Source organism: Cygnus olor, chromosome 4, assembly GCF_009769625.2.
Source record: "Cygnus olor isolate bCygOlo1 chromosome 4, bCygOlo1.pri.v2, whole genome shotgun sequence".
Lineage (NCBI taxonomy): Eukaryota > Metazoa > Chordata > Aves > Anseriformes > Anatidae > Cygnus > Cygnus olor.
In genome coordinates, this window is record NC_049172.1 from 22,071,835 (window position 1) to 22,094,546 (window position 22,712).

Below are 22,712 nucleotides of genomic sequence, written 5' to 3' on the forward strand. Positions count from 1 at the left end.
TCGATGTCTCCCATGCATATCAATTAACAGTTCACTGTTAACAAAAGTGTGAAAACACACAAAGCATAAGATAATTTCAGGTGCCAGATTTCTCGCTTCAGGGCTGTGCATGAAAAATTTAACAATTCTTAGGTAAGCATTTGTCCTAAAAAGCACTTTCCTCTGTAAAGGTTATGCTTGGACAGAAATTTTAGGTCCATACCACATTTGCATTTTACGACATCATTTTATACCGTTTGAAAACGGTCATCATTGTTATTTCCAACCAAACTTTGTTATAAGTACCATCTTTTTGTAATTTAGGTCATTAAAATACAACTTCTGTGTTACCTGGTGCAAAGACATAAGAAATATATTGTAGATATGCCACTGTTATAGAAAGGGGGTAAATTTTAATTTTTCTGTGAGATTTTTCTTAGTGCGATTTTTGCCAATTAAGACAGTTTTTTATTAGAGATCATGCAAATTTCATCAAAAACATCTTCTTACTACTACTTATCTTGTGCCTGCTTACTTTAAACACATTATAAAATGGACTATGTTTTAAATTATTTCTCTTGTGCATTAAGTATTTCCTTTGCTCACTTCAAAACCAAATTGTTCATACGAAATACTCTAATCTTCGAACCAGATACAAAAATGCATATGCAGTTAAGAAGAATAAACTGATATTCATTTATCTCTTGTTATTTTAACAACAATTCTTATACCTATTTATTTCGGTTCTGAAAATACTGGGTGACGGTTTTCACAGGGGCAGCCATTCTTTTCAGTTTCAGATATGCAATTACAAAACAAAAATATATAAATACAAGACCAATCCTCTAACCATATATTTGCAAGGACATACATCGGCCATAGGACGGGTATCCTCTGGGAAGGTAGCCTTAGCTTTATCAGTTGTTTCACTGATTACAAGGGGCATATGCCTTGCATGCTTCTATTTCGTATCCATGCAAAGACCTTCCTTATGTTATAGTTGCTTAATTTCCCTAAAAGCCTTTGACAAGGGTTTTCTGAGAAAGCCTTGTGGAAATCCATATATACGCTATCAACTAGGCCACAGAGACCAAACTTATCCAATCAGAAGACATTAATCCACATACTTTGATTTTTAAAAAAATCACATTTAATCATACATACACAAAAAATAGACGTCTAGCAAAAAAAACCCTACTGAATGAAAAAAATTACCGTGTTTTTATTGGAATGATATGTAAACCTCTGTTTTAAATTTATACCCAACATATTTCAAGAAAAAGGCTATTGGTTGCACTATAACTGCTACAAGAGGTGTGAATTTAAGAATAATACACTAGTGAGTCTTCTAAAACTGACTATAAATAGCTTTTAAAGTAATGTTAACGTCAGTATAGTGCAGGAAAGCTCATCATTTTGGTTAAGGAAGAATAAGCTTTTAGTATGTAAATTAGTAAGAAAAACGTTTTGAAGAAATGCATCAGGTTAGAGATGTAAATGAGGCCTAAAATGTCTCATTAGGTTTTGAATTGCCCTTTTCTTTTGTTGCAATTTTTTTTCTTTTTGTTTTCTAAGCATTATAAATCTTGTGGGCTTTGGGGGTAATTTTCTTGCTTGGGTAAACCAGCAAGGGCTTTTCCAATAATAAATTAGTAAATGCTTCTCCAAACTCAATTCTGCATGAAAATATACAGTGAAAGGAACAGAACTATATTGTTTCATTTACAGGATTTCTTTTGTTATCTAATATTTTTGACATTATTTCTAATGACAAATGACTAATGACTCCAACAAATTCTGTAATACACTAGCTCTGATTAATCTTTTATATTTAAAGTGAAATCCAGTATCTGAAGTTTAATACAGCAAAATATACATACAATTAACTCTATTGAAAAAGAAAAATCTTTTTTTTTTTTTTTTAATTTTTATTTTTAATGTGAGACTTCTTTACTAGAAAATGGTTCTTTATTAAGAAACCCATTTAGGTTACTATATTAAACGGAAATCCTACCCATGCTGGCTAAACATATCACTTCGAGTTCACACATTATATGAATTACTGAACATAACTCTTTCCTGTGTTTATTTTCCCCCAGATAAAAATGTTTCAATGCCATGACATACTGTTGGTGTGAACATAGTCTTGTGTACCCCAAACTGTTATGATGTTGACTTCTACTTCAAAAACATCTAATTTTGATCAGGTTATATTACTGAAATGCTACCTGAGGTATTTATGACTGATCTGTATTACTTCAAATAACTATGTTTAAGACAGTTTATAAAAAGGTCATGAACTTGTTTCCACACAAGACAACAAAACAAAATAAAAGCACACAAAAAAACAACAACCAAGAAAAAAACCTACAGTTGAAAAGGCTTATTATGTTCTTATACATTGTGTTTCAGGGTTCTATGAAAAAGAGTTGATAAAATAGCTCCAGATAACTTACACGACACAATTGCATTACGGGACATTACTAAATGCATTTCTATGCAGGGATAAGAGATTATCCATATTATTGCAGCTTGCAAAATCAGAGCTTAAGGCATGCTGTCTAAACCAAATAAAACAAGAATAACTTTTCCTTAAAATAAGAGCTTCACTAGGCCAATTGTACCAAAATTCTATCATCGAGCAGAACAGTTGTAATGGTTCTAATTACTGGTGGCACTGTAATCTGTTGCTCATAAACACATGCCTATCTACACAACAGAAAATGTATTTTCACAAAATACTTAAACCACATCTGCTATCTCCTTAAATAAAATTAGTCTGTTCTGTGATCAATTCAGATATTTAAAAGTAAATACTATTTTTTCTTTTGATAGTAGTGGACCTTCATTTAGTAGATTGCTTGGATTCTGGTGTAATTTATTTTTCTCTTTAAAGGTAATAATCCTGTTTTTTCAGCAAGCAGAAACTTTCTCTTTGACAGATGATACTCAGTGGATTTAAGTTTCTTTCCTTTTTTCTTCTTCCCTTCATGCTTAGCAAATAACTTGAAGCCTTAAATGAAAAATAGATATGAGAGATTGCAGTAACTTCTATGACTCTGGCCGAGTGCTAAGAAATTGTTTCCTTTTTTTTTAGCTAATTGCCCACTTCCAAGGAAAATTCTTTCTCCCATGAAATCTTTGCCTGGGGACCATGGCATAGTAGGTATCTAAGAAATGTGCGTACTTCCAAGTCAACGCTATCAAGAATGTTTGACCGATTCTCAAACAGTAAAATCCTCAGATGGTATAAAATTTTACAGTTTATCGACTGAAATTTGCTGTATCACCTTTAGTGACTCTGTCTAGAGGGCCTGTGGCTGTTGCTTGGATATAATGGAATATGAAAGTTTAAGAATATAAATTAATCCTTTAATGGTCTTGGAGTTCGAGTTGCTAATGTGGAAACAATCAATACTTACTCTTCCGAGCTAAGAGAGAAGACATAATAAGATTATGCCCCTGCAACCTCTAGCATTTACTTTTTTTCATAATCATATTGTAGTGCAAAGATATGAAAAGAATCTGGGAAATCTTGTCAGGTATGTTTTAAAATGTTCCTCTGAAAACAGTAGGAAACCTTTTAAAAACAAATCATGCATATTTTAGCTCTGGAAAAGCAGAAAGGTTTGGATGAATAAAACTTCACCACTGTAGACTCTTTTCTGAAGGTTTGGGAGTTAAAGGACATTACTCCTTTACATCAGTGTATGTCCCAGCTATTACAGGAAACTGAAACATACAGAGATGCAATTAATATGGTTCCTAAACACAAAAATATTTTTCTCCTTCTTTCTGTTTCCTTTGCAGAATCGGTTGCTCTTGTTCAACCTGCTGGATGTATCCATTTTTCTAACAGTCCATCACTGGTCATTCAAGTTACCTTACCAAGATAACTTGAACCTCAACCACATGGCAAGCGGTGGCTGTTCCTGCAGCCAGCTACAGAATGCTCTCCCCCATCTTTTCCTGCATTTCCCAATGTGAATATATGAGGTTTCAATGCCTATTCTTATGATTTGCTGGAAAGAAAAAGATGCCCAATCTTGTAATCAAAGGAAAATATTCTTTGCTGCCATTGAAGTTTTTATACCTCAAAAACAGAAAAAGGACAGGACAGGATGTGGTGAGATCATATGCTTAGTGCATAAAGGCTCAGGATGACAGATGTAAACTGAATTCCATGGTTAGTGCTAATTAACTATTCTTATCTGTAGAATCCTACCACTAGACTTTGTGCTCCATGTTCCTTCACCAAAGCCCCAAAACAGAGAATCTCAGATTGTATTAGACATTTTCTTCTTTCATCTCTTTTTCTGGAATGAACAAAAACATACTAGGTACTAATTTCATATTAGGGAAAAACTTTAGGACTACTGCACTTTTTGACCTATATATAGAAAGATTTTGACCTATATATATAGATTTTGATCTGTCCCTCTCTATATAGGTACACTAATTAATTCAGAAGTGGAGCTCACTCTGTGAATCTCCAGGAAATTAATCACTTACAGTAATCACAGCGAATATAGTAAGGATGCTCTATTTTGGATACTAGGAAGCAAAGATATGTATGAAGGATCCTTCAGGTTGATACATTAATTGCACTGAACATTCCTTCATGTCTGCTGTTTCAGTGCTGCCACAGAAGCATGTGAAACTGTTCACAACATTCACAACTCATGGTCTTCGTTTTTGATACCACTAAGGTCTGCCATATTAAGTCCTGTTTTTAACTCGTCACAAGGAATCAACTTGCAGGAAACCTCATACGTGCAAATTTATCAGAATTGCTGTCTGACTGGTTCAGTTTTTTTCTCTGTCTTCACTAGTACCCATGGCTTTCAAGCCACCAAGCAGAAGAGGCAGAATGTCTCTTGCTCAGAAATTCATCATACCTTATTCTTTTAACAATAGTGAATAATATAGAACACTTTAATTCCCCCAGTTTGCATCTCTCGAATTATTTTTTTACAAGTTCAACTCTTAGACGAATTGATAGAGTCCATCACTGTGTGTTAAGTGCCAAAAGCTCTATAATTTTCCTTGTTTAAAAAAAAAAAAAAAAAGAAAATGTGATGGGTTCATTTTAATTTTAATGAATATAATTATAATAAATTATGTTAAGAATTAGTATAGATATGAGTACAGTATTTTCAGTCACAGTGATTAGTTTTACAAGCAGCTTTGCTTTGATGAGGACCAAACATATGAAAGTCACTGAAGGGATTTTCTTCCAGTATCAAAACATTTTGTCATTAGAGTGTTATGCACTTTACAGTAACATCCCCATTTGAATTTAACTAACAGCTACATAAAAATACTTCACACTCTGAATTGAAAAAATATTCACTACACTCACTGAAGATTCTGCATAAGCTCAGGCATTCAAGATCCACTCCTGATTCCCCCATACTGATCAGATTTACTTAAATTGCTATCTTCAGTCTATGAAAACCAGCACAAGTCTACAACAAAAATTTATATCGGCATATAGGCAAATATATGTTTATATACACCAGCAGATGAGAATTAAGAGTACTACTGAACAAATTTATCTCATTATAAATTTTAAGAAATTTCTATCATCACTAATACTCTGGGGAAACACTCATCCTAGTCTTTTTATATTAAACCAGCCAATAATTCTGATACACATTTAAAAAATACAGTCTTAGAATAAGCATCAGGATCACTAAACAGGTACAAATGGCCAAGTATCTTTTGAGACAAGCCCTTCAGCTGAAATCACTGATTTCATTAGGTGTGTGCTATTTAGTAGCTTACAGAAGGCAGACAAATGCTCAGAGATGGCAACTGGAAAAAGTTGGAAATCAGATACAAGGTATTTGCAGTTAAGGATTATGGTAAACAAGTGTTAATTTGGTAATATGCAGGTTGTGAAGCATGGATTTCCTTGCTATGAACTCTGTGGATTTTATTCTTTGAAATGCTAACTTCAGTTACTGTAACGAAAAACATTAGTCCAAAAAGGTATTAGTTAAAGGGGAAAAGAACAACCCACAACACACAACCCACAGTGAATTTTCCTTAATGAAGATGTTCTTGTAAAGCATAAGAAATACTCTATTTACTTGGAGGGAAAAAAAAAAAAAAAAAAAAAAAAAAACACCAATCTGAATGCTTTAAGGATCTAGGAGCTACGAGCAGTGGGATTTATTCCCACTTGTCTTCCCTTCTGCCTTTTTCTCAGTAGCAGTACATTACCCATGCTCCAAAAAACGGCAGGAGTTCCAAGTTCAACTATGGTTTTGCCCCTCACAACACGACAAAAACGCTACCCGAACCACATCCGTAACATCTCACATAAGGTCAAGGATATTCATACATAACAAGCTTTCTTGGAGGGGCTAGTTTGATGATGTCTAATGTACCTGTGCACAACAGCGAGTCTGAAACAAGATATCAAATTTATCACTAAGTCAGTGGAAGCTGAACCTTGTAAAGGAGAAGCACAGCCTCGCAGGAAAAGAGTTTGACTGTTACATTCACAAGCACCCCTTGCTGGCTACAGTCAGTCAAGAACTTGTCACTAGCTGTGAATGTAGCATGCTTTCACTGACACCATCTCCAGCCAGGGAAAAAAATATACTGATGGCCATTCTCAAAGGATCAGATGTTTAAGAAAATTTTATAAAAAGAAATAAATAATACGATGAGCATTTTGATGTAAAGTGCAAAGTGTTTCAGAAGGTAATGCAGTTCAGAGCAGACTGCAGCTCCTAGTTTGACTAGTGTCACACCAACATAACAATTGTTTACAGCAATCTGAATATAAACCCGACAGAGGAAAAACAAGAAAAACTGCACTGGAACTTCCTCACTGTATCCCAAATGGAATTCAAATACAAATACTTCAAGGGCTACAACTAAGTGCTACAACTTTCTATTGTATCTAAACTTGAAGGACAGGCTGAAGAACAAGAGGCTTGACTCAGTTTTAACAATGACTCTTTTCCTAGCCTCTGTTCCAAGTCAAAAGGTACAAGCACAAGGAAGTTTTAGAAAGACACAGGTATGTTTACACATACATCGGGCAGAACCATGCATGTATTTGCATGTGTATCTGTGTGTGGAGAGAGAGACAGAAACAGGGAACAGGGAAAATTAAAGCTTCAGTTAGTATTAGGATGCTTACCAAAAAATTAGTTCATTCCCCATCTTACAGGTCTTAGGTTTTAAGAGTTTATAGTGTTACCACTGTGATGGATAAGACCCTTTTGTGGCCGTTTATCTGCACTCCAGAACCTAATATCTGTCTAACACTAACTAGGGCACTATGCATGGTATAGGCACGTGAATGGTACTACTTACATATGCAGGGAATGTACAGCTTATTTGAAAGCAAGATACAACTGAAAAACTACTACTGCTAAATACAGTACTTTGAAGGGGTAGTAACAATGCTCCATTCAGGCAAAAGCTCAAATGGTAACTGACCCTGCATCCGTTTCCCGGCCATACAAATCAGGCAGTACTTTTCATAACAGAAGCCTTTCAATTTAAAAGCAAAACAGAAAGGGTTAATAAAGGTCAGCTAAACCTGACATGTGAAGACTTCATGTAAATCACTGAATTTTGCAAATCAGATTGTAAATTCATAATAAAAGGAAAAACAAGGAAGGACAAAGAAGTACTTAAAGTATGCTGTGACTTTTTCCATCTGTATTTCAATTTATTACTTATGAAGTACTCTTTCAAAAGTAGGAGGAAATTTTCAGTACTACTTGCTATAAAATTTGAGATCACATTCAACCTCAGTTTATCAAAGAAAATCATTTTTATGATGCTAACTGTGCAGAACACAGTTTCAAGAACAATCTATCTTTTAAACTGCTATGATAATATGCACTATTATACTTATTATTTAGCATGAAGTTGGATATAGTTAGTATTAATAAAACATACAGTTCACAGCAAATTAAAAAAAAAATCACAATGGATTCAGTTAGTCGAATTGTCAAACTGACAGGCTTGGAACTGCAAGTTAAATGAAGAGTCAAAACAATCAGTTCATTAAACCATAAGGTGTTCCTTACCAACAACAAGTAAAATTGGTTGTAAAAATTAGTTGTAAAATTTAGTTGTAGAATTATCCTAATTAAGCATGGATGACTATAGCAGTTTGAAAAATTGTGTATTTTCATCCTCAGGCACTAATCCTTACCACAAGGTGCAATTTTAAAAAGAATTATCACAAAACCCTAAACATACTTTTCATAAACTTTCAATACATCTTAAGTTATGCTGCACCATGGAGTACAGTAACAGAAATAGTATGACTGAAATTATTTTTTGGTGTATGAGATAGAACTATGCCTTCAATCTACAATAGTTGAATTTACAGCTTAGTTGACTAGATAGAGCATTTTAACATTACTTTGGAGGTTTAAGAATTGCAAGAGCAACAATCCTTCAGGTATTTTGATCACTGGCACACAAGCATGTAACATACTTCGTGTTCAAGGGGAACCTTTATCCTGGATGCAAAACTGGTGCAGAATTATAATCACCTTCAAAAAGATTGCAAGCCTGTGGGTATTAAGCTTTGCACTCACCAAGCTCAACCACAAAGATTTATGCAATCTACTCTGGGACCTGACACTTACTCATAGAGCAGATCTGATAAGTGCATTCAGAGACCTTGAAGTTTATTCTCATCAGAAGTTCTGCATTTAAGAACTCAGCCATTAGACCTTTTTAGTGTTCATCAAAAGGGCTTCATTATGAGCTCAAGCACAAACACTTTACAAGCACATAATAAAGAAAAAAAATGGAAAGGAAAATGAAAGGGAAAGGAAAAAGGAAGGGAAAGGAAAAGGAGAAGGAAAAGCCTTTCGCCTCTCAAAATAAAAGTGAGTCTTGAAAGCTTAAAATAAACCGTGACTTTTTCAGGTAGCAGTCAAGGTTTTCTTTGCTTTTGCTTATCTGGAGATAATTTCTCAAATATGTTTGCTTTCAATTCTCAGGCTATCTAAGTGACAGAAGATGTGAATCCAAAGACAATAAACTGCATTTCTCTTAATTTTATGACATCCACTGAACCAGACAGTTCATTCAGCAAAAATCAGTAGTGTTGAAATGAGGTGAAAATCAACAATATCGTGACTAAACTAAAAGAAAGGAGAATTTTACTGTGTATTTGCAGTTAACCATTTTCCATCCTCCTACACAGAAAGTATCATGGATCATTTATCTATAATGATTTAAAAAAAAAAAAACAACTTTTTTTTTGCAATGGGAAGTCTGAGGCATATGAATACAATCATTCTGTCAGCTCTCCAAGATCACATTTAGAGCTTAAAATCAACCCTTTTAAGACTAACACAATATTTCAAGAGTAAAATTGTTTACATCTTTTTTTCTTCTTGACACATTATAACAACATTATCACTGACTCGCAGGATGGCTGAGGCTGTCAGGGCCCTCTGGAGCCCATCTGGTCCACCCCCTGCTCAGGCGGGGCCACCTGGAGCTACTTGCCCAGGACCACGTCCAGGTGGCTTTGGACAATCTCCAGGGAAGGAGACTCCACAGCCTCTCTGGGCAACCTGTGCCAGTGCTCCATCACCCACACAGTAATGATGTGCCACTCCATGTTCAGACAGAACCTGCTATGTTCCAGTTTGTGCCCACTGCCTCTTGTCCTGGCACTGCACAACACTGAAAAGAGCCTGGCTCCCTTTTCTTTATGCCCTCCATTCAGGTATTTATAGACATTGCTCAGATCCCCCTGGAGCCTCCTCTTCTCCAGGCCGAACAGCGCCAACTCTCAGCCTCTCCTCACAGGAGAGGTGCTCCACTACTTTGATTATTTTTGGTGCCCTTCACTGGGCTCTTTCCAGTATGTCCAGGTCTTGCTGGGGTACTAGGGTGGCACTCTAGGTGTAGCCTCACCAGTGTGGAGGGAAGGATCACCTCCCTCAACCTGCTCGCACCACTCCTCCTAATGTAACCCAGGATACCTTAGCCTTCTTTATGACAAAGGCACATTGCTGGCTTACGGTCAACTTGGTATCCACCAGGATCCCCAAGGCCTTTTCTGCAGAGCTGCTTTCCCGCTGGGCAGCTCTCAGCATATATTGGTGCACAGGCTTGTTCCTCCCCAGCTGCAGGACTCCTGCTGATCTACATCAATGTCCTGACAGCCCTTTTCTCCGGCCTGTCAGGTCCTGCTGGATGGCAGCAAAACCCTCAGGCATATCAGCTGTTCCTCCCTGTCTTTTATCACCTGCAAACTTGCAGATGGTACACTCTGCCCCATCATCCAGGTCATTAATGAAGACATTAATTGCTGACCCCTGGGGTACACTGCTAGTTACTGCTCTCCAACTAGACTATGCCTCCGATCACCGCCATCTGTGTCCAGCCATTCAGCCAGTTCTCAGTCCACCTTACTGTCTGCTCATGCAGCCCACACTTCAACAGCTTCTCTTTGAAGATGTTACAGGAGAGAAGGTTGAAAGCCTTACTACAGTCAAAGGAAACAATATTCACTGCTCTGCCCTCATCAACCATCAAGCCAATCACTTCATTATAAAAGGTTAGTAAAGCAAGTCTTCCCCTTTGTGAATCCATGCTGAGAACTCCTGATGACTTTCTTGTCATTCGTATGCCTGGAAATGGTTCCCAAGATTAGTTGCTCCATCTCCTCCCCAGGGACTGAGGTGAGGCTGTCTGACTGGCAGTTCCCTGGCTCCTCCTTCTTGCTCTTCATGAAGATAGGAGGGATGTTTGCCTTCCTCTAGTCCTCTGGCACCTCTCCCAGTCATTATGATGCTTTGAAACTAATTGATGTCACAATGACATCAGCCTGCGTGGTCAGCAACCAAGTCCCAGCAGGGCCCACAGCCTGACTGTATGTCACTTTGCTTAAGCAGCCTAACCTGATCCTCTTCCACCAAAGGTATGCCTTTCTTGCTCCAGGCTTAGCCCATGGTTTCCAGGGCTGGGAATTTCTGAAAGCTGATCTTATTAGTGAAGACTATGGCCAAGAACGCATTCAGTGCATCAGCCTTTTCCACCCCATGTGCCACCAGGGCCTCTAACCCAGTCAGCAGCAGACCCATGCTTTCCCTAGGCTTCCTTTTGCTGATCATGTATCTACAGAAGCCCTCCTCCTTGCCTTTGACATCCCCCAGCAGCATGAACCACAGCTGTGGTGTTTCAGGTTTCATAAACTTAAATATTGTAGGTGTACCTATCCAGTCCAGTAGTAGAGTTTTTTATTATTTTATTTTTATTTTTTATGGCCATATCAAACAAGGAAAAATCTGACAAAATTTGGACTGTTCGGATTCATACAACCTACACAGCTGATCAGATGTGCAAGTTCCCCTGTGAGCACTTTTTAGACAGATCTGAAAAATCTGTTTGAAAAGCAAAATAAATTTATTGCTAAGGTATGAAATGTATCATGGGAAGCACTGCTCTGAGCCATAAACTCAGGATGCTGATTTATTTTAAGTGAAGTCTTGAGTTTTTCCACTACATCTTAAACTGCAATTTTTCCCAGAGCAAAAGCCATTTCTCAACCCTATCTTCATGAATTCATGTTGCTTTTTATGAGAGGAGAAAATCTGTGAGCAATATCAGCTAATTTTTAGAGATGGAGAATACCGTTTTTACGGTAACTCTAGTAGGGTGTGCTCAGAGTGTAAAAACTCAAAACAACTACAAACTCTCCATCATATAACAATGCAAGACAGTAGCCATCAAGTTAGCTCAATACTCTAATTCAGTCTTCAAGTTCAAATATTCATTATTTCTGTCAAGTGCTTATTTTGAAAGATGCTTTTTACCCTCTTTGATCTACAGTGCTTGTATTCTGTGCTTTATTGCTTTGATGTTTGGTGAAGAATGGTAATTGTTATTGCAGGATAGAGGATAGCTATTTAAATGAAATACATTTTGATGAATAACCTTTTAAATTTGGCCTATATAGTAATACCTACAGATTTACATTACATATTTGCATTTCTTCTTATGAAAGATTTCTTCTTCAATAAAGGTTGCTATAGGTTAATAAAACAACCCAGCAATTGGTGCATACTACCTCATTTTAAATTTACAGCTGACAACCTGGCTATTTTTACGCTTTATTTGGAATTATTTTGGGAACCAAGCAAAATTATATTTTTTTAGTGGCAGGCCAAAATGACTACTTTGTCACCATGCTAATGTGTTGTATATCGGTATCAGTTACAAATACCATTTAAAGACAACAGCTTTTTTTCTGCTGTAGGTTGACTGATTACAATGATAACCAATTATCACCTTTACCATTAATCTTGACATGTGTCAGATGTACAACGTCCTTACTATGTAGCAATTCCTCGAGAGTGAGGTTACAGAACAGAAATTTTTTGAAATTCTGTTTTGAAAAGGATTTTCAAGTTTTTACATACATCAGCATTTAAAATAAGGATCAACACCTCTTTGCTCTATTTCTCAGCTGGTGAATTTTACACAGTAGTTTGTGACTAAAGGAGCAGGCTCTTTTTAATCAGGAACTCAACGGTCAGGAAACAGCCAGCAGAAACTGCTAGCTGCAGAAGCCTCTAAATGTCACCAGAAGGAATTAAAAGTAGAAATCCAAATTAATGTAAAAGAAAAATCAGAACTAATATAGAAACAGAGCAAGAAGAACAGCCCCACAAGCAACAACAAGGAAAAAAAAAAAAACACAAAATAATGGCCTAAAAATATTTTTTAAAAAATCCCAAACAAATGACTGAAGAATTGAGGAAACCAAGGGAAAAGGAAGAAAAACATCCAAACAAATAGGTGAAAAACAGAAAGGAAAAAACTCCACCAACAGGCAGAAAATGTGAAAACAACACCACACCACTGCCTATCTCCCTTACCAAAAGAGAGTCTCCTCTGCCAAATCACGTAAAACCATATTATTTTGCATGCTTGTCAAAACACGCACAGTGAAGACAATCATCCCTCTAGCTGCTGTAGACTCTTCTTGCTGTGCTCTTGGAGTGCCTTCCTGCTTGCTAACTAAATAGACATTCTGTTCTTATATTAATTTTAGTCATACCTTGTAACTTAAATGTAAATTTGAGCTCTGGCATTGCGTGTTGCATGTTTGTGCACATACATTCATGGACTGCATCTCCTTTCATTGCCAGAAAGAGACCGTGCTGCACAAAGACGAATAATATGCATTTTCTACCGTTAAGTCATTCTCTGCAGCTGATGACTTCTTCTGTTTGATTATTTGATTAAATTATCTTGTTTGTGACAACAACAAAGTGCATCTTGATTAGTTTATTAGGGATGGATGATTTACAAGTTTGATAAAAAGTTGCCTTTTTGCCAACCTTCATTTTGAAGACACGATAATTTATGGAGGTAAGGAAAACCAGATTTGCAAGGAAAAGCAGTATTTTTCTTCAGCTTAGTTAGACTACGGCTCCAAAAGACTCACTAAACGAACTGAACAACTCAGATCCATTAAAAATGAGAGTTCTTGCTCCTCTATTCCACCCGTCCCATTACCATGCTAGCTTTGCACCCTTCTCAAAGCAAATGGAACTCACTAAAACAGCAGTAAAACTCAACCTGGATAATTTTATGCCTTTTTAAAGTGTTCAATGGCTCAGAAAAGGATTATACAAATACCACAGTTAATGAAAGGGCACAGGATTGCATGCTGGAGGCTGGGAAACGAAAAATAAGTAAAGGAGATCAGGAAGAGAGGAGAATGATCCCTTATATCTTTGGTGAAAGGGAGAACCTATAACTGGAAAAAAAAGCACAGGCACCTGTGTCACATGCACCCTTAAGTTCTGACAAGCACTAATTTCCGTAATGAAGACTTCTTTATATTTAAACAATATTAGGTTTTCAAACATATCCAGTTTTTGAGAAACCACATTTTTACTAGCTACAGGCCACTACAGGGAAAAAAATCTGCTGAATTTGAGGAGATACAGAGAAGAACCGTGCCCCAAGTGTTGCATTCCAAGTCTGGAACCTCATGTTGTCAGGCAAAATTAAATGGTTCAAAATCAGGCACACCTTAGTGTGCCTGAATACAGCCTGGACAACTTTTAACAGTTGTTTGTATGAATATAAATACTCTAGCTTATTTTTCTAAAAACAACTTCATGCTGCCTCATCAGTTTATGCCAGCCCAGAAGAGCTTGCATTTGGGAAAAGCAAGAAATTATTTTAATCTTCAAGACAAATTGAGAACAGACCACGTCCAAGAACGTAACAATGATTCTATGATTCTAACTTGTTCTGATTTGCAACTGACTTGCTTTAGGTCCTCCTCAAGAGCAAACACAGAACACCATTACATAAAAGGTCAACTTTGACTAAAATACAGTGTTATATTCTTAAAGCATCTAAGACATGCCATTCTTTCTCTCTCCTGATGAAAATGAAAAAAAAAATCTCTAATCAAGATCTTTGTACTGAGATGAAATTCATGAAAAGAAGGAAGGTAAAGGACTACATTACATTATATCTATTCATTCACCTAGCCAACATATGACAGATCTTAAAAAATACTTTGATCAAAAGAAAATATAACTGTGCCATTGTAAACACACACTTCTCTGTTCCTGTGATTACCATTTCTACATAATCGTATATACAAAGTTTTTTGGTCTCTGCATATTACATGTGCAATTCCTCTTACAATTAATTTGTAGTGATGCAATGAAGTATTACCTTATTAAGAAATGCATAAAGGTTAGTAGCTGCAATTCAAGGAGTAAATTATCAAACCTTCAAAGAAACAACTGGAGCTGTAATGAAAAGAAAAAGCATTAAGCTGATGCTTGATATTTTGAGCCTTTTAAGACATCTGAGAACATGGTGAAATTATCATTTTTTTCTGTCTCTTCTTCAGATTAATTCTGCAGGATAAGAATCTTATAAACAAGGCGAGTGTCTACATATATAGATATATATATCTATACAGAACCCTGAATAAAACCTTGTATCTCTGACACTCGATAGAAATTATTTACAAGTGTCACAGAAGACAATTTCCCAAACTATCTGTAAAATTACGAAAAGGGGTAATATGATGCCTTTTTACTATTGCAGAATTCCTAAGATGAAAGATTAAGGTAAGCAAGTGTCCTTTCATAATTAAAGTAATTTCTATGTCTCAGAGCAGCACAGGTGAGATCAAGTTGATCAAATCCTTTGATCAGTGATACAGCACTTAAGCAAGAATGACGAACTGCATGACATGGATTGTTTTGCTGATAATTCCACAGAAGGGAATAATCTCGGGTCACAGAAGACCACAAACTCAATTTGAGTTAAGAAATATTATGCTGATGAGAAAAAAGCAATCAGAATGGGAACAACAATAGAAAGGTAGCTTGCAAGAAACATGAGGTGCACCTTCCCTTCTGTCTAGCACTGGGGCCACCCCAGGTGCTTACGGGCTCCAGTTTTACAAATCCAGCCTCGAGAAAGATGTCAGTCCTTTTATATAAGTCAGGTTGCTATAGAAAACATGGATTTAGAAAAAAAAAAAAAAAAAAAGACTTGGAGTGGGGAGAGGGAAATACATGAACAAAAGGAAAACAAATGTTCCTCATGGTGGACAGGGCAAGCTTTATAATAATTTACACCGTAAGAAGAAAGACCTGAGGTAGGCATTAGGGAAAGTCTTTCAAACTACAGGTATAAAAAGGCATTGTAAAAATTTAACTGAAGAGGTTAGAGGTCTTTAAGGGCAGAGTAGAAAAAAATTTCTGCCAGGAATGACATAACCACAGTGGATTCGGCCTTTGGTAGAAGATTAAATGACCTCCTGATGCATCTTCAATTATTCTAAGATTTACATTGCAGCTAGGAAGCAAATAGAAAGTTTTCAAGATCACCTTTGAAAAAGTAATTTACAAGAAACTTTAGTAAGTCTAGTAAGTTAAAAAAAAAGGCAGAAAATACAATTAAAGTATATGGGTGATATCAACGATTGCTTGATCAGGCTTTCTGTGATGCCTGAAAGAATGACACTATTACTGTAACAGACTTTGAACAGGAGAAATACAGTATTAAGAAGTGGAATACAAAATTAATTAAACAATCACAAGAAATGAAGTACCTTGGAAGCAACTCTTGCTCCCCTCAAACACAGCTCTTAGACTATATGAAAAAGTTAAAGTTTTGGTAAATCATATTTTGTTAAATCTTCAAACATAAAGGCTTAGGACTGAAAGAGACTTTGAACTCTGTCTTGTAAGAGCAGGAAAGAAAGAGGAACATAGCTTAACTAAACTGGTTTAAGGGAAGACAGACAAAAGATAAGGGAAAAAAAGGGGAAAATGCTTATGTTTGGGCACAGATGCTGTACAAGAAACATAGTTTTCTGTTTTGTATTGCAACAGTGAATTGTTTTACAATTCTCTCCTGAGATAAAAGTTCCATGGGGAGTTGAGGAGAATGTAGTCTAATTTATTTTAATGATCAGAGTAGTCAATTAAGTGCCTACACTTATAAGAGAAGGACTTTTTATGTCTGGTCATTTTCTTAATAAAGATTTCCCTAAACATTCGAAGACTGCATTTGGAAAATGTGAGTAGCCATTATTATCTTAACGACTAGTAAATTCAATACAGGTATTATTATCATGTGTCCTTCAAAATAAGCCTCTTTCCTTTAGGATCTTACAATTTTTACAAAAACAAATGAAAAAAAAGTGTTTTGTTCCAGATGTTATAAACTGAATAGTTTAAATCTATTTTTAAGTAACTGCTAGCTATAGTTGCTGAAAGAGGAAATTTTATTTCTGAAGAGAAAAACAAAGTAAAATGTGAATGTTAGTTTTCATTCCAAAGTGCCTGAAACTTTGCCATTTTAATGATTTGTTCATGTTTTTCTCCAAGTTCTAGTTGAAAAAACGTATTTGAGAATGGGAGTTTGTTTCAAATGATGCTACATATAATGTTAAAGAAAATACAGAAAGAACAGCATCTTAAAAATAATAAAAATGACACTGTGGAGAATTTGTTGTTGAATTTGTAAAACTGAGGAAGAGCTGCATTTGGATGTTGTGCTTGGAGGACCAGACACATAGTGACTGACTTTGTATCACCAGGATGCTGGCACTAATATCGTCAGGCAGTTGGCCTATCACCCACAATGGCAGCCGAGTAGATTCACTCAAATAAAACCAGACTCCTTACAGTGTATCTCCTGCAGGCATATTAGCTGCAAGGTTCAAAGTAGGTGATCAAAGAAAACAGTGAGCCCTCAACAGCGACAGACTGTGCCAGCATTAAACAACTAAGAGCAGCTTTCAGCAGGCAGAAATCACACATAGCAAATCTATTTTTAGAAATTCTACATATTACTGATTGTGAGCTTACAATTCACCGACTCTCTTTAAGGTGTTTTCAAGACCAATCAGTTGCTTTTCTGAACACTCCTTCCATTAGTTCCTGATTCTTGTTACTGTGCTGCTAAAGGAGGAACTTGTGTTTTAGCACAGCACAGTACATCCTTCTGCTTCATGAATCTCAGACAACAGGTGCTGACAGGTATGGAACACATAGGTGTTACAGAGCGGTCTTCCCCTCATCCTCTTCATCATGCCACTTGCCCTCCCACTTTTTTGGTGATGCCTTGTCATATCATGTCATATTCTTCTCCCCACTTCAGCTTCTGACACAGTGTGCATCTATGTTTGATGTTCCCCCTGCTCCTTTTTATTTTTCTCTTGTTCCTATTAATGTATCCCACTATTTATCTATTTCACTTGCATCTTCAAAGTATGAATAGAATAGGTACATGAATAAATAGATGTCAATGAAAAAAAGAGTAGAATTAGCAAGATCTGTTTCAGTTCTCTTACTATCTGCTTTGTTTCTTCATGAAACTATACTTTCTGTCTTTCTATATGTTATATGCTGTTCAATCCCTTGGTGTGCTATGCCACCAGTATAATACAATGTTAGTATAAAAAACAAATGTGACACTCAAATAGGATTAAAATTTTAATGTCAAAGCACTGGCAGCTGGAAATGCCAAACATTAAGACTAACCTAAAAATACTTATTCATGAACTTAATTTAATGACAAAAATGAGTAATTTTAAAATTAAATGATCACTTGCAATTTATCTACCCCATTCAGAGAATAATAGCCATCCCCAAAAAATATTTCATCTTTCTAAGTATCCATCCCCTGATTCAAATTGGTTGGAATAGACAAATTCTGCCTGAATAATTTACATTTGTTCTAAGTTACAAGGAAATGAAACTAAAGCAAATGGAGACCATTACGTGTAATGCTTTGTGGTCTACCTATAATTAATCCTCATCTTATCAATAACACAGATGTGTATGTGTACAACAGACTCTTATCAAGTTTCTCTTCTGTATGACTCTTAAATATACTCCTCCTAAAAACAGAAACTGCTGTGGGAAATTAACTGGCTTAGCGATTTTAGTGAATTTAGAACTTTCCTCTTTCCTAAATGTTGAAAAAAACTTCCTTTGCTCACCTTTGTGGTTTCTATTGACTAAATACTTGTCTTGCTCCAATGATGGGATGTACTTCTGTCAAATAAGCCATGTATGCTTTTGTGGAAAACAAAAAAAAAATGTGATAGCTCATGTTAAGATCAAACTATGTATCAGAATGCCTTGGGTCAGAATGGAAAAGGTGTCAGTAACGAAAGTAAGGTTCACATTCTCTTCAATATCATGACAAGTCCAAATACCTTGATAAATTTCAGTTGACTTAAACACAACTAAATGTGTATCATTTCACTAAAGTATACAACATGGCACAGCTACTTACTTCTGGAAGGCAGGAGTCCAACAGTTTTAAAATTACTTCAAATATATAGCATAATTTGGATTATAAAAATAAAGGCAAAGAGTAATTCTTTAAACTTTTTCATGAAAATCTTCCTCTTACGTACACTAAATAGTAACAAATGCAGGAGCAATAATCATTTTAAACCTAAACATGCCTATTACAGATGCACTCAGCTTCCACAAAAGAAAAATTATTCTTTGGAAAATGGATTTTATTCATTAGTGAAATTTCACTCATTAAAATTTACTCTGCAAAGCTATGATAAATCAGCAAGTTGATTTTTTTCTTAATGAGACATTTAACTGAACTAAAATATTGCAGAGCAACACCATTACATACTACACTATCAAACTAGGATGAAATTTAATTTTTTCAACAAAATGCAATAATTTAACTCCTTTTTTTATTATTATTTCAGCATTTTTATATACCACATCAATCAATTATATTAACAGTAAACTAATTAATTTTTAATTGGTTAAATTCTGAGTTGTCATACAATTTTAACTCTGAAAGTCAAGGGGATCCTCAGGGTGTTACTTTGCAGAAATGGATTTGTTGCATATTTGGACATAATTATTATAGTTGCCCACATGCAACTGTACTAGTAATAATTTAAAATATAGAATGGTGACTGCTTTCATTGTCACTTAAATATGTTCATGACAAATTTAAAATTGCTTATGAAAATTTTAACAGAAGAATTACATGGTAGTAATTTTGTAAGGTATCTTGGACATCACTGAAAATATATATTTCATCCCATATGCACAAAGGCACCAACAGGAACTAGTCATGGTAGCACTGACGATGTACTTCCTCACCTAAGTGAGGCAAAATCTCGCCCCAAGAACTTCATTCTGTGGTCTCACTTCTCTAGCTTACTCTGTGCTAGCAGACCAACTTGAAACATCAAAGAAATTGAAGTTGGAAAACAAACACAGGTAACCAAACAGTATTTTCGTAAGACTACATTCTTTTCATTCATTTCGTAAGACTACAAGAGCCAACTATTGTATCAAATAAGGTACAAAAGGATGTGCTCCAAAAGATATGAAAGGGGACCAGAGTGCATTCAGGCCACAAAGAGCAAGGGGAGTGTAATGAAAGCTGCGAGGAAATAGGAAAGTAACTCACTAAACGGAAGAAAACTTTGCAAAAGAGATCTTTTGTTTCAGTCTGGACTGAAAATCATAATGGACAATGGATTCTTATAATGGTAGTTAATGAGAAAGGCTTGGGAAGGAAAGTAGGTTAAAGAGTATTTAGACAATTCAAATGTATTAGAAATAGCAGGCCCAGCGGAATTCAGCCTGTTGTGCTAAAAAGGATCAGCATTAGCAGTATTCAAGAAGTACACAGTTACATGAAATACCAGAAGAGTAAATGGCAAATGAAAGTATGTCCTGCTAGAAGCAAAAGTGAACACAGAATTTAGGAATAGTGGATTTACTTCCAATACCTTGGAAACTGCTTGAATAATTAAAATTTTTAAAGATTAATCCAGAAAAAAAGTGAAAATATTAAGAGATATTGGTTTATCTAATGCAGATTATGCAAAACTGACCTAATTTCTTTCTCAAGAAAACAGAATTGTTAGAAAAACAAACTTAGGAAAGCTTAGAGTTCAACCTTGGGGATGCATGTAAGGCTCGATCTTCCTGAAGTCAAATCTTTCTGGAACTTAAGATCAGAATGACAATCACCTGCATACTGACATTGTGTCATATTTGCTGCAGAAATATGCATGTAAAAAAGGATTATCTAAAGACGTATTAGGCTAAAATACATAGATTAGTGATTAACCATTTAGTTTTTAGCTAAGAACTGGAAGTTCATGAAGCTCCTGTTGCACAGCTGTGCACCCACTAATAGAGATTACTCATCACTAGCAAACTGGTTAGGTGCTTTCTGAGCACAAGGTGTGTGCTATATTAGCTACATTCCCATATGATTCCAAGCTGACAGTGATCACAGCTTCTCACGAGAAAATAAAGACCAATGTTGAAGAATGGGCTGAAAAGAAACAAAGAAACTTCTGTAAGTAAGCATACTCCTGTCACAATCATAACTGACAGATATCTGGGTCATTTAACATGTACATTTTTTAACACTAACACATATCCAAAAGAATCTGAGTCAAAATGTTGGTTGGATCCCACTACCAACTTATACATCTGTCTATTTTTATAAAATGTATGGTGCAGGTGCCATGTTTTTACTATATAACATTTTGAATTTTTCTTTAATCTCTACAAGGACAATATATTAAGCTTGGGCAAACTGAGGAAGCTTAGGCACAATATCTGGGATAAAGACTGAAATTTGTATATCTCAGTACAAAACTTGAGTCATTAAAAAGCCTCTAGATAACTGCATATATCCAAAGCACCCAAATTCTATGCACATCTCTGGTATGCTTTCATTTGTACATACCTAAAACAGTCCTTCTCTTTATGACCTCAGTACTTTATTTGTGATCTATCCCAGCTAGCTGCAAAATTTAGGCCATTCTCTAAAGATCTGAAACCAGTGAGCTGCTCTACCCAGAGTATATAAACAAAACATGTTTACTCTTTAGGTATGTCACAAAGGTGATAAATAGCGTTGCCACCTGTCTGTCCATTCCCCCCCACTCCCCTTCTCACATCATGTACAGACAGCCTAATGTGCTAATCAAGATGCAGTAATGCTGATGTTTAATTCAGAGCTGAAAACTTAGAACTCATATCTGCTGTATCTTAGTACCCCCTCCCCTGTCCTCCCTTCTAAGCAATCTATAGTTTGGGGAGTGGAATGATGGATGAGGCCAGAAAGTGAAGAAAGACACAAGAGGAAACATGACACTGTAGGTTACGAGTTAGCATTGCCTTTTGCAGAAAAGAGGAAGGAGAACCTAAAATTCAAGCTCTGCATTGCAGGTTTCCAAGTCCTTTGTTGTATCTTGTACCTTTTATTATATCACTCAGTCCAGCTGATGATAGATATTGCATTTATTTCATCCATCTATTATAAGGAACCGTTGGAAGTTTTTGATTGATTGGTAGCACCTGGTAACAATGTAAGTTATTTTTACTTATTTCTTTCAGCTTTCCCCATCTTGATTTTGACAGAACAATGCCCCTGTTCTATATTTAGATCACAAAAGTTCTGTTAAAATCAAAAGATAGGCCACGGAAAGTCTGTATGTGGACTATGCCAAGTGGGCGAGTCTCTACTGTAAAGAAAGAAGCACTGCATTTTGGAATAATATGTATATTTAGAAGTTATTCGCTTTGGACAAGAGACAAAGCACCTAAGGTGGCATGACATGACAAACCTACATCCTGTAGTGGCTAGGGAGTGGCACTAGCACAGGATGAGGGAAGTCCTGCTCTAACGCAGTAGGTTTTACCAAGAGCCAAGAAGGAGGGAGTGCAGAGTTGTGTTACTAGTGCTGGTGTTTTCTTTAACATCTGCAGTGACTCTCAGTACATGGTGTTTGAGATCTTTAGTCAGCTCTTACTCTGTATTAAAAGTCAAAAAGAGTGCAGACAGTCTGTGTCAGCCACAAGTAAAATAAAATTTGCATGATTTGAATTATTAGAATCAAATAAATACAAAGTCCTTTTTCTATGAAACATGCACTGAACAATATGCATTCTCTAGAAAAGCCATTTCTGGATGATGTTAGTTTTTCTCCCTCGTGAATTATCAAGGAATATTTCTGCGAGCTAGGTGACTAGGTGACTCCAATAGAGAACAGAATACCAGATAAAAAAAAAAAAAAAAAGAAAAGAGCTTGTACGTTCTGAACACTGTTCTTAGTAGTGCTTCCAGTCCTCAGTCTCTCTGTTTATTTATTCATCTGGAACACTTATTTTTTAACTCTTTTCCAGAGCAAATATTCATGCTTTTCTATTCCT

General features: G+C 36.0%; 1 protein-coding gene and 1 long non-coding RNA gene across 2 annotated transcripts in view; one reads left to right on the plus strand and one right to left on the minus strand.

Annotated features, from left to right (window-relative positions):
• TENM3 (teneurin transmembrane protein 3) overlaps nt 1-22,712 on the minus strand; it is a 1,331,063-nt gene that overhangs the window by 739,182 nt on the left and 569,169 nt on the right.
• The window catches only part of LOC121068906, a 30,619-nt gene continuing 17,708 nt past the window's right edge, over nt 9,802-22,712 (plus strand). The window contains exon 1 of the long non-coding RNA XR_005819130.1: nt 9,802-10,906. This is a non-coding gene — a long non-coding RNA (uncharacterized LOC121068906). The remainder of the gene's footprint in view (nt 10,907-22,712) is intronic.